The sequence below is a fragment of the Oryx dammah genome, unplaced genomic scaffold (assembly GCF_014754425.2).
Source record: "Oryx dammah isolate SB20612 unplaced genomic scaffold, SCBI_Odam_1.1 HiC_scaffold_11, whole genome shotgun sequence".
Classification (NCBI taxonomy): domain Eukaryota; kingdom Metazoa; phylum Chordata; class Mammalia; order Artiodactyla; family Bovidae; genus Oryx; species Oryx dammah.
This window is the reverse complement of record NW_024070195.1, coordinates 16213495-16230234: the sequence shown is the minus strand read 5'-3', so window position 1 is coordinate 16230234 and position 16740 is coordinate 16213495. Positions and strand designations below refer to the sequence as shown.

At 39.7% G+C, this 16740-nt stretch overlaps 1 non-coding gene across 1 annotated transcript; it reads left to right on the top strand.

Annotated features, from left to right (window-relative positions):
- The first annotated feature begins 6530 nt into the window (after positions 1-6530).
- Positions 6531-6602, top strand: TRNAC-ACA. The gene has a single exon. It is a non-coding gene; the product is annotated as a tRNA-Cys (tRNA).
- Positions 6603-16740: the final 10138 nt, after the last annotated feature.

Sequence of the window (16740 nt, the reverse complement as noted above, 5' to 3'; positions counted from 1 at the left end):
ATACTGAGTGGTGTTTAAAATAACGCACTGTTTCTATACCTACCATTCTCTGGCTTTTTACTTTATATAAGAGCATGAATTTTAGTAACAATCATGCACTCTCAAATTTTAACAAAATAATCTTTCAGTCACTTTTAAAATATTGTCTTAAATAAATTACAGCTAAATGAACCAAAGAAGCAGGTGAGAATGTTAAGTTTGCTTTGCTTATATTAAGGTTTCCTAGATTTGCTGTCAAGTAGGTTACACTCAGTCAAGTTGTAATAGTATAAAACAGTATTTCACTAGACAGGTCTTAGTCAAAAATTAACATTTGCTGTAGAAGTAATTTCTGATTTTTGTTCATGCCATTTATTTCTTCTCCCAATTTTCATACGGAAATACAGGCTTCTCAATATGGAATCATTCATTCATGTAAGCAGGCATTCAACATTATGCTAATAACTGCTGAGTGGTTAGGAGAGAGAAGAGAACAAAATAAAGTTTCTGCCCTCATGCAACTTACATTTATTTGTATTATTTTTCTTTTATAAGCATATGAGTAATTTCAGTTACATATACTATAAGTAATATTAGTACATATATTAATATTGTTTAGAATATAAATTTTACTGCCAAGGTGGTTGGTAATAACTATCTCATCTTTACCAAATAGCAAGCAGTAAACTGAAAGCAGTAAGAGAAAGCTTGGTTTCTTTCACTTTGGGAAAGAGCCAGAAATACAGAAATTCCGGAGCTGATCTCACTGTGAACAATGTGTTCTTTAGAGGGTATCTTGTATTATTTCCTTGCTCACCAACTTCTGAAATTCCCACGCCACCATTCCCTGTAGGACAAATATATCACAGCTGTCACTGACTACCTCTATGGGTTTATTTAGATCCTGTGCAGATTTTAATGGCATCTTTGGTGGTGATGGTGGTTTAGTCATTAAGTGGTGTCTGACCCTTTAAGAGAGCTTTTTAAGAACCAATGCCTTCTCCTACTTTGCCAGTATCTCTTGACTGTATTACCATTTTCAAATTCAAAACTCAGTAGAACTTTTAAGACCTTATCATATGTACCAAAATTAGAAAAAATAACAAAGATAAAAACTAGACTGTCTTCTAATTATATTATGTCCATTCTTACCATGAAATTATTGATTGGGACTTGTTAATCCCTTTCAACTCATTCTTCAAGCTCCTAATGAAGCTTCAGTTACTATATGAAGTCTACCTAACTCTGGTCAGCATCTCCATACATGGTTTTACCCTTTGATTCTGTTTAACACTTCATTTAAGGAATATTTTGTTTTAAAATAAACTCTAGTGTTTTTCAGTAATAAGAGTTAGCAAAAACATATTACAGAAAGTACTATATATAACAGCATATCTATTATAAAGTATTACAAAGTACTATATGTTATCTATTATATATATGGTTACATATATATCAAATCCTTCCATACAGATATACATATTAAAATCTGGAATGAGATCCATCAAAATGTCAACAGTGGTACACCTGAATTGCACAATCCAAGGTGTGGGTGTTCTTTAGTTTCTACATTTTCTAATATCCTAAATTAAATGTCTTTTTCATATTGAAAGTGGCATGACATGCTTTTCATTGACGATTAAATAATATGTCTCCAATAATATTAGCTCCTGCTTGAGGGCAGGGTGCATATTACGTTTCTACAGTTCTGCAACAACTTGCATTGACAGAAACACAGAGGATCTAGGTACTCAGTAAGAACTTGGAGTTGTATGGCTTGGAACAGAACAGACACTAGTCATTTTATTATTACCTGCATCTATACAGCCCACACAGGGGGCTTCCCTGGTGGCTTAGCAGTAAAGAATCCACCTGCGATGGAGAAGATGCAGGAGACCTGAGTCCGATCCCTGGGTGGGGAAGATCCGCTGCAGGAGGGTCCAGCAGCCCACTCCAGTACTCTTGCCTGGAGAATCCCATGGACAGAGGAGCCTGGCGGGCTACAGTCCATAGGGTCGCAAAGGGTCAGATGTGACTAAAGCAACTAGGCATGCACACACATGCATAAGCCCACACAGTAACCTGATTATAACCTCTCTAGGAACTCTACCATCTTAAGACATTAGGTCTATGGTTTTTGTCTGGGAGAAGTACTGACTGCTCCACAACAGAGAGTTTTGAAATGTTTTAGATTGTGTTTTTATTGTCCAATGACAGGGGTAAAGGCACCAATGGCATTTAGTGGATGCTGGATATGAAATCCCCTATGACTTTTAGCATACACCCATGCGAAGAATTGCCTCATTCAAAATGCCAGTTAAATGCTGTTAAGAAAGTTGTTTGGACTATTTGTTTCCTTCTCATAAAAACCAAGCACATGAAAATCATGGCATTATGATTTCACATTAGACCACACGCCTCAAAGAGTGTATGGCAAATGAAAGATGACCTCAATTCTTTGACACTGTTTCCATCTAGAGGAATGTTCTCTATGACAGCTTTGGCTAATGGAATAAAATATTTTCCTGGACCTAACCTTTGAGAGAATGTTTAAGTAATGTTTTGCCCTCTTAGAATAGATAAAAAGTAAAACTACTCAAGATGATTTGGCCATGAGGAGCTCAATTTACAGAGAGAGACCTTGAAAAACAATACTCCATATGGAGAAAGATAAAGAACAAGGAGATGAAATGATACTTCATGAAGAAGCATTGTAGAAGCAGGTCCCCAAGTGATCTCATATGGATAAAGATGACCTGCCCAGATGAGTTCTTCTTACATCAATGACCCACACACAACTGCAAGCAAACTGAAATGGCTGTTTAAAGCCACGAAATTACCTCCTTTTAGCATGAGTGCATCTTCTTTGCTTCTTGGAAAATTCAAAATGGAGGATGTGTTGGGTTTTAATGCTTTGCTAGAGAATACATAAAACAGTCTCTTTGCAATAAACAAGTAGACCACAAATCTGCAAATAGAATGCTGGCAATTATTTCAGGCATTGTTTTCCTCTCCAAAAATGATCCTATCTTTGATGTGGCAAGCAACTGTAATTGTCTACCAAACTATAGCTAACTAAAATGGACATAAGCCAGCCACTGTGCTGATTGTGACTCCATTATGACATTAGTTAATTTCATTTAATCCTATGATATAACGTTACTTATAAACATGTCTCCACTACTGAATTGAAAACTCCTTTAGGGCAGGAACAATGTTGGCTGCATTTTTTTTGTTCCACCCTAATGCACAGTGACATGCATATGGAATGTGTTCAACAAACATTTGCAAACATTATAATACAGTCTACTGCTAGAAATTAATTATTTAGTTAAATTCAGCATCACCTCCTTCTGGTCTTCTATTTGAAAGCCCTAATGCTCTTGACATGATTTCTGGTTAGCCATACAATCCTCACCCTTGAATGGTTTTATAATATGTCATCCAGTCAAATGTCATTATTTTACAGATGAGGAAATACACCAAGAGGTGACTGTCTTGCTCAAATTCATGCACTTATTTAGTGTGTGATAAAGTCATTACAAACTTAAAATGATTTCCTTCAACAGACTGCTGGCGGGTTGACCAGGAGAGCCCAGAGGGGGTTGGAGTTCCTGAGAAATGGAAGGCCTAACGTGTAGGAAGCTGGGGAAAAAGTCAACCATGGAGATTTAAGAGAATCCAGTTACATCTTTTTTTGAAAAAATGTTTATTTATATATTTATTTATGGCTGTGTTGGGTCTTATAGTTGCAACATGTAGGATCTTTCATATGGTGTGTGGGCTTCTATCTAGTTGTGGTGCGGGCTTAATTGCCCCATGCCATGTGGGATCTTAGGGATCAAGCCTACATCCCTTGCATTGGCAGGAGGATTCTCCCCTGCCACTGGATATGCAGGGAAGTCCCTCCAGTTACATCTTAATCCATCTGGAACACAAGACAATGTGGGCCAATATCACTCATAAAATTTGAAGAATCCTAAATGACATAAGAGACTCTTGATGAGGCTTTCACCCCTTGATGAGGGTGAAAGAGGAGAGTGAAAGAGCCATCTTAAGACTAAATATTTAAAAAACTAAGATCATGGCATCCAGTCCCATTACTGTGTGGCAAATAGAAGGGGAAAAGTTGGAAGCAGTGATAGACTTCCTCTTTTGGGGCTCCAAAATCACTGTGGATGGTGACTGCAGCCATGAAATCATAAGATGTTTGCTTCTTGGCACGAAAATGATGACAAACCTAGATAGTGTGTTGAAAACCAGAGACATTATTCTACTGAGAAAGGTCCATACAGTCAAGGCTATGGCCTTACCAGTGGTCACATACAATTGTGAGTGCTGGACCATAAGACAGGCAGAACGCCAAAGAATTGATGCCTTCAAACTATGGTGTTAGAGAAGACTCTTGAAAGTCCCTTGGACAGCAAGGAGATCAAACCAGTCAATCTTAAGGGAGAGCAACCCTGAATATTCACTGGAAAGACTGATGCTAAAGCTGAAGCTCTAGTATTTTGGTCAACTGATGTGCACAGATGACTCATTGGAAAAGTCCCCAATGCTGGGAAAGATCAAGGGCAGAAGGAGAAGAGGGCATCAGAGGATGAGATGGCTGAACGGCGCCACTAAGGCAATCAACATGAACTTGGACAAACTCTGGGAGATGGTGAGGGACAGGGAGGCCTGGCGTGCTGCAGTCCGTGGGGCTACAAAGAGTTGGACCCAACTGGGCAACTGAACAACATCAACAATAACAAAATGACATAAATGTAAAGGGGCTAGATGAACAGAAGAAGCAATAAAGATATTCTTTTTTAAAGAGTTGTATAGAGCAAATCATAAAACCAGTATCTCTCCTTTGAGACTCTTCATTAACAGCTGTTTACTGTACGTGAATCACTGCAAGATAATGTATGCAAGATTCCAGCTTGATATTTGCGCTTCTACTTCTCAAATCTTCTCTAATGAACTTGACTGCCTAAAACATCAAGAATGGAAAGGCTGACAGCAGACTCAGGAGAACAAACAATCTCACATTTCCATTGTATATGTGGTGGGTTTTTTTCTTTTTCTTTTTTAGTAAAAATAGATTAGGATGGTTTGGAAAACTAACTAGTGCAAGTACAAAAGTAGACAATGTGTAAGTTTTCTTGAAAACCTCAAGAATATCCAAAATAGGTTTTATCTCTATGACATCATAGTCCCAGAATGGGAATATACTTGAAGCCTATTTCTCTCCATGCAGAATCCAAAATGATCGTGAAAAGCTATCCATAAAAACATTGTACAATGGGGCTTAAGCACAACATTTGCACCACCATACTGACCAGCAAAAGGAAACTCTTTGGCTCTACATGGAGCCTTGGGTCAGAGAAACTCATCATGCTCTTAATCAGAGATTAAGCCCCTGGTGCTACCAATATGAAGAGTAAATCCCAAAGAGTCTGTTCATCAAGTCATGGTAGGGATCATGATTTATTGAGAATTTAGCATGTGCCAGCCAACACAGAACATATACACTCTCCTTAATTCTTACTACAACCCCTCAATAGGGGGAGGTAGGTATTGCTTCTACATTAAAACAAAAAACCCCTCATGCTCACAAAAGTGAAGTATCTCTCTCAAGGTCACACAGCCTGTTAATGGCGAAAACAAAACCCAATGAGTTTTATTATGAATGATGCATATGCCAATACATTCTCTCACCAAATCTATAAAGTAGTAAAATACAGATTATTATCCTCATTTTAATGATGATGTAACTGAGACTCAGAAAGTAAATTACAAAGTTCAAAGAAATAGAGGTAATAAGAGATAGACTAGGAGTCTTATCCAGGGCAATCTTATTTCAACATGATTATTTTTTCCAACGTGGCACCTTGTCTTCAATATACACCTTATTCTACTTTACCCTTTGGTTGAATGGGACTAGGAGACAAATGAGAAATTAGGAGCCTTCTATCAAAAAAAAAAAAAAAAAAACTAGGATTCTCAGCTCAAAACTGTTGTTTACATAGTTACAAAATAAATGAGCCACAAGGATGAAATATACAGCATGGAGAATATAGTTGATAATATTTTAATATCTTTGTACATGGTGACAGATTGGAGAAGGAAATGGCAACCCAATCCAGTCCTTTTGGGGTCACAAAGAGTCAGACACAGTTGAGCAACTTCACTTCACTCACTTCTTACTTTATCATTGGAGAAGGAAATGGCAACCCACTCCATTATTCTTGCCTGGAGAATCCCATGGACAGAGGAGCCTGGCGGGCCATAGTCCATGGAGTCACAGAGGGTCAGACATGACTGAAGTGACTAAGCAGCAACATGGTGACAGATGGTAACTAGACATATTGTGAATCTTTTGTCATGTATAGAAACATCGAGTTACTATGTTACGTACCTGAAACTAATATAGTGTCAATTACACTTCAATTTTAAAAAGGGCATTTCAAAAAATTTGTATCCTGTGTGATTCCATCACATAGCATTCTTGAAATGACAAAGAAGAAATGAAGAACAGATTAGTGGTTACCTATGGTGAGAGATCTTCCCTGGTGGCTCAGATGGTAAAGCGTCTGCCTACAATGCAGGAGACCCAGGTTCAATCCCTGGGTTGGGAAGATCTCCTGGAGAAAGAAATGGCAACCCACTCCAGTATTCTTGCCTGGAAAATCCCATGGACGGAAGAGCCTGGTAGGCGACAGTCCATGGGATCGCAAAGAGTAGGACACAACTGAGCAACTTTCACTTTCAACTTCACTTTCATGGTGAGAGAAGAATAAGGGAGAGGAATAAGAGAGGAATAAGGAAGATGCCTGTGCCTGTGGTAGGAGGGCATGAGGGATCCTTGCAAAGGACCGATTCTATATCTGAACTGTGACAATGGCCTCACAAATCTGCACGTGATAAAAATAAAATTGTATAGAATCAAACAAATCAGTGCATATAAAACTAAGTCTCAATAAAGTTGATGCTTATTTTTAAAAAGCAGTTGTTTTTTTTAAGAGACTCTTGTTTATGGCCCATGTGATCACCAGTGATGAAACAGAGATGCTCACAGGGGAGTGGGTAAGCATTCCTACTACATCCTTTCAGTATCAGCTAGAATAGGCTGGGCTTATGCTGTGTAAGGAACAAGCCAGTAATCTTAGTCGTTTAACAAAAGAGATGTAAAGTCTGCAGTGAGACCAGGCCATTCTCCTCCACACAGCAACCCAGCCATCCAAGTGACTTTGATCTTGAGGCTGTTCCATCTCAACACGAGGCCTCCATATTCTCCTTGGCAGGGATGAAACTGACCAAAAAAAAATCCTACAAGGGTTTCTCAGTCTCAGTCCAGAACTGACACGTGTTGTTTCCTTTCACATTTCATTAGCCAGGATACATCAACTGCCTCCACATAACTGAGAGGGCCTGGGAAGTGTATTTGCCATATACCCAAGGAAGAGGAAAAGTCAAATGACATTTGGTGAACTCATAACATTATCTCTGCCACCTCATTCTTAAGAAGTAGACCTAGACTACATAAGAAAATTGCAAAAACTGAGGAAACAGGAAAAGAGAAATTAACAATTTAGGAAAACCACAAAAATTTAGGAACTAGCAAATGAGGAACTAGTAAATTGATTCCAATTCTAAACCTAGAATGGAAATGAATTTATTAGAAGAAGAGACATAAACCCTCACGATAAATGTATTAACTCACTAAGAAAAGTGGAGGAAAGGGAAACTACAGAGGCCAGAAAACTTTTTCAAAAATATAATAATTACAGAAAGGAAAGCTTACATATAAACATGAAAAGTGATCTTAAGTATTTTACTTAAATGTCAGAAGTGAAAGAAAATCTGGGACTATCTTACTCTAGGACAAAAGATAATGTATTCATTTCCATCATTCACTTTACAATCCAATTTCTCAAGTTCTATTGAGTATTTCCTTTCTTCAAAGCACTGAACAAAGTTCTATGGCAAGGCTGAAGAAGCCCAGAGACATTCCAAACCTCTAAAAGATGACACTCTTATAGATGAGAAAAGCAGACGTGGCTGAAATAAAAGGACAAGGTCATTTATGATGGAATCTCAAAGTCAACCGTGAAAACCCCAGGGCTCGAAAGAGCCACTGGGGTCTCCCACAAAGGCATATGCTGTTTTCCTGGTGGTTTGTGGCGTGTCCAGCACACAATACATTCTCTCCCGGCTGCTCCCTTTAATTTCTGCCTGGCAGTGTGGTCATTCAATCTTTTATGCCGGCTTGAAAGCCTGCCTGAAATAATCCAGAGCAGAATAACCCAGAATGAAGAAAGTAGGTAACACAGAGGCTTGTCAGCTCCATTCATCAAGTACGGCGGCGACAGGAACATACAAGACCTTTCAGACGAGCTGCTTTCAGGCTGTGTCAGCCCACCTTGTAAGGAAGTGACACCTGCCAAGACTGCCAGCACCCTCTGTGTGGGAAACCATCTTTTCCTCACGTGGCCCTAATGAACATTCTTATGTGTAAAACAAAGATGGAGAAGACAGAAATGTACTGATTAATTTCAATAAGCCTTTCAAAAGTCATAGTCCATGCTGAGCAAAGTGATTTTCAGCTGACTTTATCTTATTAGGGAGGACTCTGGGGAAATGTTGCGGGGTGAATCCTTCTCTGCTTTACCATGCAGAGGAAACAGTTTTCATCTTTAAAGCTCTGCAAGCTTTCTTTTTTCTTTTTTTTCCCAGAGCCTAAACCTGGCCTCAGAGAAAGTTCTTCACAGAGAGATCTCATTAATTCCAGAAGTCTGATTTGTTCATAGACAATTGTGTGGTTCATTTATTTCTGCCAGCTTCTTTCCTCATACAAAAAGAAAGGAGACAGGAAAAAAAAATCTATATCCCCTTTTCCCCATTATCAACATTTTCAGGGCAAAAATGGATTCTATTCCCTCGTAATTAATTATGGATCAAAGCATTATGTATTATTTTCTATCCCAGAAAACAGGACAATGGGAGAACATAGGAAGTTTTTGCCTTAAAGAAGTTAATGAGTCATAGGTTTTGAGTAAATTAGTTGTATTATTTGGGAGTGGGAGGGTAGTTCTTAATGACTAAAAAGCCCTGATCTTAGACGATTTGAAAGTGGGACTTTCACCCCTTTTCTACTGGGGTGATAGGAAAAGTAGGGGGAAAGGAAACACAATAGGAATTTTGCAAGCACCCGATTTTGTAAGTTTTCCTCGTTTATAAATAGCAGTAATTCAAATTCACCTAACTTCTAGGCCCTCATGTTTAAAGAAAGAATATAATTGGAAAGTCTGAATACAGTGTCCTTGGGTACCTTATTAAATTCCTTATTAAATTTAAGCAAGCAACTTCCTTCAAGAGTCTATAATCTTCCCTCTACCATCTCTCTTTCTTCATTATACTGTAATCATCAATGTCTGCTCCAGAGATTTTTAATGACACCTAATTGTATGATGAATGCATTAAACAACCTAATGCTTACATCCAAGTAATAACTTAGCCAATATTATATTCTCTCCTGATGTCATTGCCATCAGGCCTTGTTCCAGATTTTCTGAAATCATACAGTGATGTGGCCGCTTATCTTTCATAGTTTGCCGCTTTGTAATTCTCCACCTACCTAAATTTCAAAAAGGAAAGAGAGAAATTAAGTAGTATATTGCTTGATTTTGTTGTGCGTCATTTGTTTTCTCTCAACATCAACATTCACATAGAGGTATTACAATCACTGGTTACAATGATCATTCTGGAGTTTTATTTTAAGCGTATAAAGAAATATGTCCAGGGTCTTACAGCTGTCTCTGGAGTTGTTTGCACATTCTTTCTGTGACTTGTAAGACAAAGGGTACACTTTAGTGCTGTCCCCAGATGGCTGGGAGCAGTCAAATGCAGCTTCTTTTTGTCTAGGGAACTGATAAGTGCAATGTGCTTGCCTTGTGTGCAATGCAAATCCAGAGCTAGGGGAATTTTTACACCAAAGAACTGTCTTCCCCCTTTGTTCTTTCAGCATACAAAACAATCCCAAATTTTGCAGGGCACCCAATGTGGTGCCAAGCAAGAATGGGCAGGTCATTCTTAAACAACTCAAACTTCCTGACAACTTTCAGGGAAGGGATTCCTGGTTTTGCCTTTTAATTGTATTGTGTTTACTTTTATTGACTAAGAGTCTTTCAATTCTTTACTGCTTTACAGTTTCCAAAAGTCTCACATACATGATTTCATATAATCCTATCTTAACTCCCCTTTCCTCCCTCCCCTCTCCCCACCAGTAACCACTACTTTGTTCTCTGTATCTGTGAGTCGACTTCTTTTTTTGTATCATTCACTAGTGTGTTGTATCTTTTTTAGATTCCACATATAAGGGATATCATAGAATCTTTGTCTTTCTCTGTCTGAATTATTTCCCGCAGTCTAATGCCCTCCAAATCCAACCATGTTGCAGCAAATGGTAAAATTTCTTTCTTCTTCATGACTGAGTAGTATTCAACATTTCCTTTATCCATTCATCTATGGATGGACACTTGAAAGGCGAGGTGAGGGAGAGGGTCATAGGGTGACTGGTCAATTTGTGGACATCCTTCTGATTTGTTGGCGTTGAAGTAACAGGGTGGTATTTCAGGTGTTAACATCATCAAGCTTCTGGTTCTAACAGTTTGGGATCTAGATTCTGGTGGTTAGCATGCTATTAACTCCTTCCACCTGGTGGAGGTTTTAGTAGCTGCAAAATATTTCATGGATATGATTCAGGATATTATCTATAGTCCTTGAGGAACCAAGGAGCCTTGACTTTATGTCTAAACCATCATTACATTGTCTTGTGTGATTGCTTTCCTTTGTTTCTGCATTTTCTCACTTTGCTTTCTCAATTTAAATCTGTTCTTTGGAACTCAGGGAAGGCCTAGAAGGCTAAAGCTTTTCCATAAACAAGAAGTGGGTGGACACAGGTTGGGGTGGGGGTGGGGAAGGGGTGTATATCCCTGAGGAAGGGCCTGTGGGGTTTCAGTTCCTTAGGTTTGGGAAAAGTCCAATGGAACAAAGAAAAGGCCCTCTTACATTTGCATGGACACAGAAAGTGTTCTAAGGTTTCTCAGTTACACTGAGAGGTCACCTTTAGTTTGGCTGGATGATCATTTCTCATCTGCCATGTTCCAAGTACCAAACTAAGATACCAGAAAACATCGACAAATATAGTCTTGCCACCATGCTAATAATCTGGAAAGGGCTAAATGAACTTGGCCAACAATCTCAGCATCGATGAAGTGTTATGAAAGACCACAGCAAACTCTTAATGAATAGGGAGGGACCTGGGGGGCCTTCCTGCAGATAGATGATCAGTGAGTCTAATCTGGAAGGATGAGTGGGGATTAGCACATAAAATCCAGGGGAAAGGGTCATGTGGGAAGAGGAAACAATGTAGCCTGGATAGAGACAAGCAGGATGAGAGATGTGAAAGATGGAGACGCTGGTACATTTCATGTAATATGTCAGTCTTTAGACAAAGTCAAAACAGAAAGAGCTGTGCATGGTCTGACAAATATTTTACACTTATTCTCTAACCAATGGAAAGCCGTGGAAGAGTTTTTACAGAGGAGTGAAATCGACTGTTTGGTGATTGAGAGATTAATTCAACATCTGTTTTGTTTTGTTTTTCTCTCTCTTTTATAGGCCACACCATGTAGCACTTGGGATCTTAGTTCCCTGAGCAGGGATCAAAGCCATGCCCCCAGCATTGGGAGTATGGAGTCTTAGCCACAAAACTTCGAGAGAAGACCCCAAAAACAAATTTTTAAAAGCCTAGAGTGATAGTTTGAAATACAAATATAAGCTAAATCTGACCTTGTCTTTCCATTGCTTCCAGTCCAGCCACTGTACAGCACAATGAATAGGAGGATGAAGGAAGAGAGGAGTCTAAAATGAACACAGTGTGTCTGACGTGGGCAACTGTTAAGTCGTGGTGCTATTTACAGAAACAGGGCACAGAGGGAAGAAGGTAATAATGAGTTCAGTTTGGAACATTCTTTAAAGAGCCTGCAAAGTAGCTAAGAGGAAATGTACAAAAGAGAGCTGGAGCTCATACCAGAGATATAGATTTGGGAGTCATCAGTATCTAGGTATTTGTTGAACCAAAAGTTGGCAAACTATAGCCAGGGGACCAAATCCAGACCCAAGCTTATTTTTGAATGACCCTTGGGCGCTGGCCCCGTGTGCTGATACTGTGAGTCACAGAGGCTAAACTAGCAGGTTTCCTTCTACCCCAGTTCTCCCTTTGGCTCCCAGTGCCCGCCCCCTGGTTGGTGACCACTCACCCTCCCCATTCCCAGCTCCTGAGCCCCACACACTCCTGCCAGCCCAATGGAACTACAGAATGTCTCAAGCTGACAACAACTGTGAGCAGTGTGCCCACTGCCTGGAAGGACCCAAATGCAGACAACCAGGGCTACAGTGAGAGAAGAGCTTTCTTTCTTCTCATATAAGTACCTAAATGGTATCTTCAATTTTGTTCTTGGTCCACAAATCCTGGGGTTCCCCGGTAGCTCAGCGGTGAAGAACCCACTTCCCAATGCAGGAGACACAGGAAGATCCCCTGGAGAAGGAAATGGCAACCCACTCCTATATTCTTGCCTGGGAAATCCCATGGACAGAAGGACTCTGGCAGGCTACAGCCCAAGAGGTCTCGAAGAGTTAGTTTCGACTTAGCGACTAAAACAACAATCACAAATCCTAAATCACTTACTATTTGGCTTTTCTCTTTTTTTTTTTCCCCCAAAGAACAAGAAAGGTTCTCCAACCCCAGCTTTCAACTAAATTGTGATAAGGAAAATAACTCAACTTTGGATGTTATGCCACTGGAATTAAATTCAGATTAACAAACATTGTCTCAACCTATTCAGAGATTTCAAGCTGGAAATAATGAAAACTGAAAACATGCATGACACGCCACAGAAGTGTTTTACCCCACCCTCCTCTCTCGCTTTTAATCTGGAGAAAGGAAAATGAAAGCTAACTCATCAAGATAACCCAATCCCTCCTTGAAGATACTACATGATAATCTGTTCTGAATTCTTCATCTTTGGGTTTGTACTTTCAGAGATTCATCAGTGTCCATGGTTCAGTGTCTTAATTTATTTATAAAAGAAATACATTGAGGCAATCTGTGTATGGTACCAAATTACTTAAAAAGTTAAAAAAAAAAACAAAAACCCACAACTCATTATATCTCTGCTTGCTTGGTTTCTACACTTCCAGACACCCAGTGCAGCCAGTGTGGTCATCTGGAAACCCGGATGGCTTTGGTCTGGTAGAGACAGAACCAGTGGCAGCAGCTCTACCAGCTCACACACACATGATTTTTTTTTTTTAAACAAAAACAAACTTTTTTTGACATCGTAATAGCTAAGTTGTGCAGACTAAGAAGTAGAAGAGTCTGAGAAGCATGTGGGAGGTAATTAAATGCTATTAGAAGCAAACAGAACCTAATTTGACCGAATAGCCAAGTGCGGTGTGGTCTTTTGAAAACATTTCCAAATACAGGAACCAAGTCTGATCCTTTAAGTCCTCCTTCTCTTTAGGATGCATGTTTATTCAAAGAACAGATGGGGAGGAAAATCAGAAAAAGACTTTGGTCGACCCACATAAAACAGCATATTTGAGTGTGGGCATGAAGGGAGATGAGTTTTGGAAGAATTTTCATTTGTTTGATGTGTGGAGATAGACTTGGGAAGTGGGAAAGCACTGACTTTATTTAATCTCTCCTAGGGAGGAGCTTCAGAAGGCTCTTTAAAAAAAAGAAAGAAAGTTCCCTTAGTAAGCACATACTTCTATGCTCTCAGATCTTTGGCATTTTCCAGTGTAATAAAAGGAAGGATTTATAAGTCTACAGTTATTGGGTACCATGGATAGGAAAAAAAAATTAAGAATGGATATAAATTGGCATCCACATATGGAGGTTTTTCAGGGTTTGAAAATTTTCAATGAATTTTCTCTGGACAAGGTCATGCCTGTGTGTGTATTACATATACCCCTAGTTGGTAAACACTGATCTGGAAATTAAGAGCGAGCACTAGACTGACAGTATATATGATCTACCTACTTAATCCCATAGGTCTGCCTGGTCTCACAAGAAAATTGTGCTTCTCTTCAGATGCCCTAGTTGTCATTGCATATCAGGAAAACTTGCGTATAAACAGGTACTTAAATCTAAATGTAAGTTGTGATGGCTACTTAAAGTAAATTGAGCTTTTGAACCCAATGAGGAGTGTGCCTTTGAAATACTAGCATCAATCTGGAGGCCAACACAAATAAGAAACAACAAGGGGAAAGACTATGGATGAGAAATCCTCCAGGAAAGGAACTGCCCCCTAGTTGGTAACATTTCCATATGGATGCAAGCAACAAAACAACAAGAGATCAAAGAGCAACCCAAAGGGGAAGGGGCTGTTCAGGCTCATAATTGTTCATGTGTGCGAACACACAGCCTTCTGTAAGGATAATAGCAGAAACATGTTTTTGCAAGTGAGTTCAATGTTCGCCAACCAGTGGGGGTGACTGGCTGAACCTCAACAGGCAAAAATTTACTCCTTTGTAAAAGATGCTACTGGTGAATGGCATCTCAGATCTGTAAGAACAGCTAACAGATGCACAAGGGGGAAATGTTCTCAAAGAATAGAAAATTTCTGTATGCTTCCCAATCTCAACTGTACTTAACTTCATTTGGGGTCCAGCACAACCAACCCATCTTGTGGTCAAAATCCAAGGGAAAAAAAAATTGCCAACCCTTATATTGAGTCAGAAGCTGAGGTGGGAATGAAATACTCACTATGCCAAACTTGAAGTCTCAGTGCTAAATATGAAATTTAGTGGGGTTATTTTTCATGAGGAACAGTTTCAATCTTTCCAAGAGAACAGCTTTCTCTAGGCATTGCTAATTCTTGAAATCATTCATTTTCCTGTTTAGAAGAGTTAACAAACCTTTCAAAAAGGCAGTCTCACTCTTATCATATATGGCCTCAACTGAAAAGTTTTAAACAAATTTAATATTTGTTAATAATGTTGTCAGCCACTATTAACACAAAGGGAAAAAGCAACCACGAATAGAAGGATATTAGAAAATGTGGGAAAAGTATGGTACATCTCAAAATATATAATTGTTCAAGACAGCATTAGTCCAAGTCACCATTCTGTTTTTTTCCAAGCTTTTCAATGACTTCCTTGGGAAAATTACTAGAACAAGCTTTGAAGGAGTCCTTTCCTGCATTCAGAAAACAAAATGACCAAGACACAACCTTCAACACCTAATTATGTTATTAGATTTAATGTTTGCAATTACCTGGCATTTTATAGTCTCAAAGTGCTTTGTAACCTTTAATTAGTCCTTCTTCCCAAGTCCAGCTCCATGTTTAGATGAGAATACAGAGGCACACAGGTTGTGATTTTCCTTCCTGTGTCCAAACAGGTCAGAAGTAGAGTTCAGAAAAATGCAGTAAGGCTCAAGAACAGAATCAATACATGGGCGCTGGGCTCAGGATCTGCCTTTCATTCTGCAGCTGGGCTGCTCATTGGCATTTTTTTTTTCTCCCAGTGTAAGAGTACATAATATATTATCATCAGATGTAGGGTTTTGGGTTAATCCATTTTTCATTATATTTTTCCTTTTGCTGGAACTGCCAGCCAAACTTAAGTATAATAAATATTTTTCCCTTTGTTGTATTCCTTACCTTCCAGTTTTCTGCCTATTTCCCCTCATTTGGGGATACCATTTTAGAGGATTTCCTTAGTGTTTGTAGAATTAATATGATTAAGAGTGAGCGTGAATGGGGTGTGTGTGTGTGTGCACATAGGGCAAGTGTGGTTAAGAATAGTATCAAATTCAACAATGCCAGCTTAAGCAATTTTATAAAACTTAAAAATGTCATTTAAATCACTCATAGGAAGTTTTAAGAAAGAGTGTGGGGGAGAGAGACAGTGGCTTCCTTCACACGCCTTTTTCTGGTTCACCTTCCAGCCGCCGAGCAGGGGGATGGAGGTGGTGAGCGGCTTACCCCAAACCCTGGGGCACTGGATCCCAGCTGCCAATATCCTCCTAGGGTCAGTGAGCAGGCATATAGCTCATTCCATTTGTAACCATGAGAAATAGAGCCCCCCGGGAAAATATGCACTCTCCATATGTTCAGCCCTGTGCAGTGGTCTAGGTGAATCACAGTCGGGGAGAGATTGGGAGAGGGATGCGTCCTGACACTTTATTTCCTCAGAGATATCAGAACGTCATTTGCAGGGCTAGTACAATGCCTTAAACGGACCACTAATCTGATCCAGCCAGGGAGAAGCGACGCTTTTAGGAGCTTTCCATTAAGTGCATCTGAATTCTATTGCTCAGGCTTCCACCAAGCTATCAGAAAGAAAGGCTTTGATGTGTGTCCCCTCTGAGCTGTACACAATTCAGAACCTCCTCCCTGGAGCTCCCGCCCTCTCCCTCTCGTTTCCTGGCTGGTCCCACCCTCCCCCCAGCCCCCACCCTTCCCAGCTCCCCTAACCCCCACCCCCACCTCGGAGCCCCCCCGCAACCCGGCCATGCTGGATTGCCTTCCTGCTCATATGAACCACAGTTGCTGAAAAAGTGAAGCCAAAAGAGTGAGCCAATAAAAACAGAAACAGCTGTAACAATTTTGCACAGCATGGTCTTGATTTCCTTGAGTTTTGTGTTTGCCTCTTTTTTTTTCCCTCCCTCCCTACCTCCCTCTCTCTCTTTCTCTCTCCAGTCCC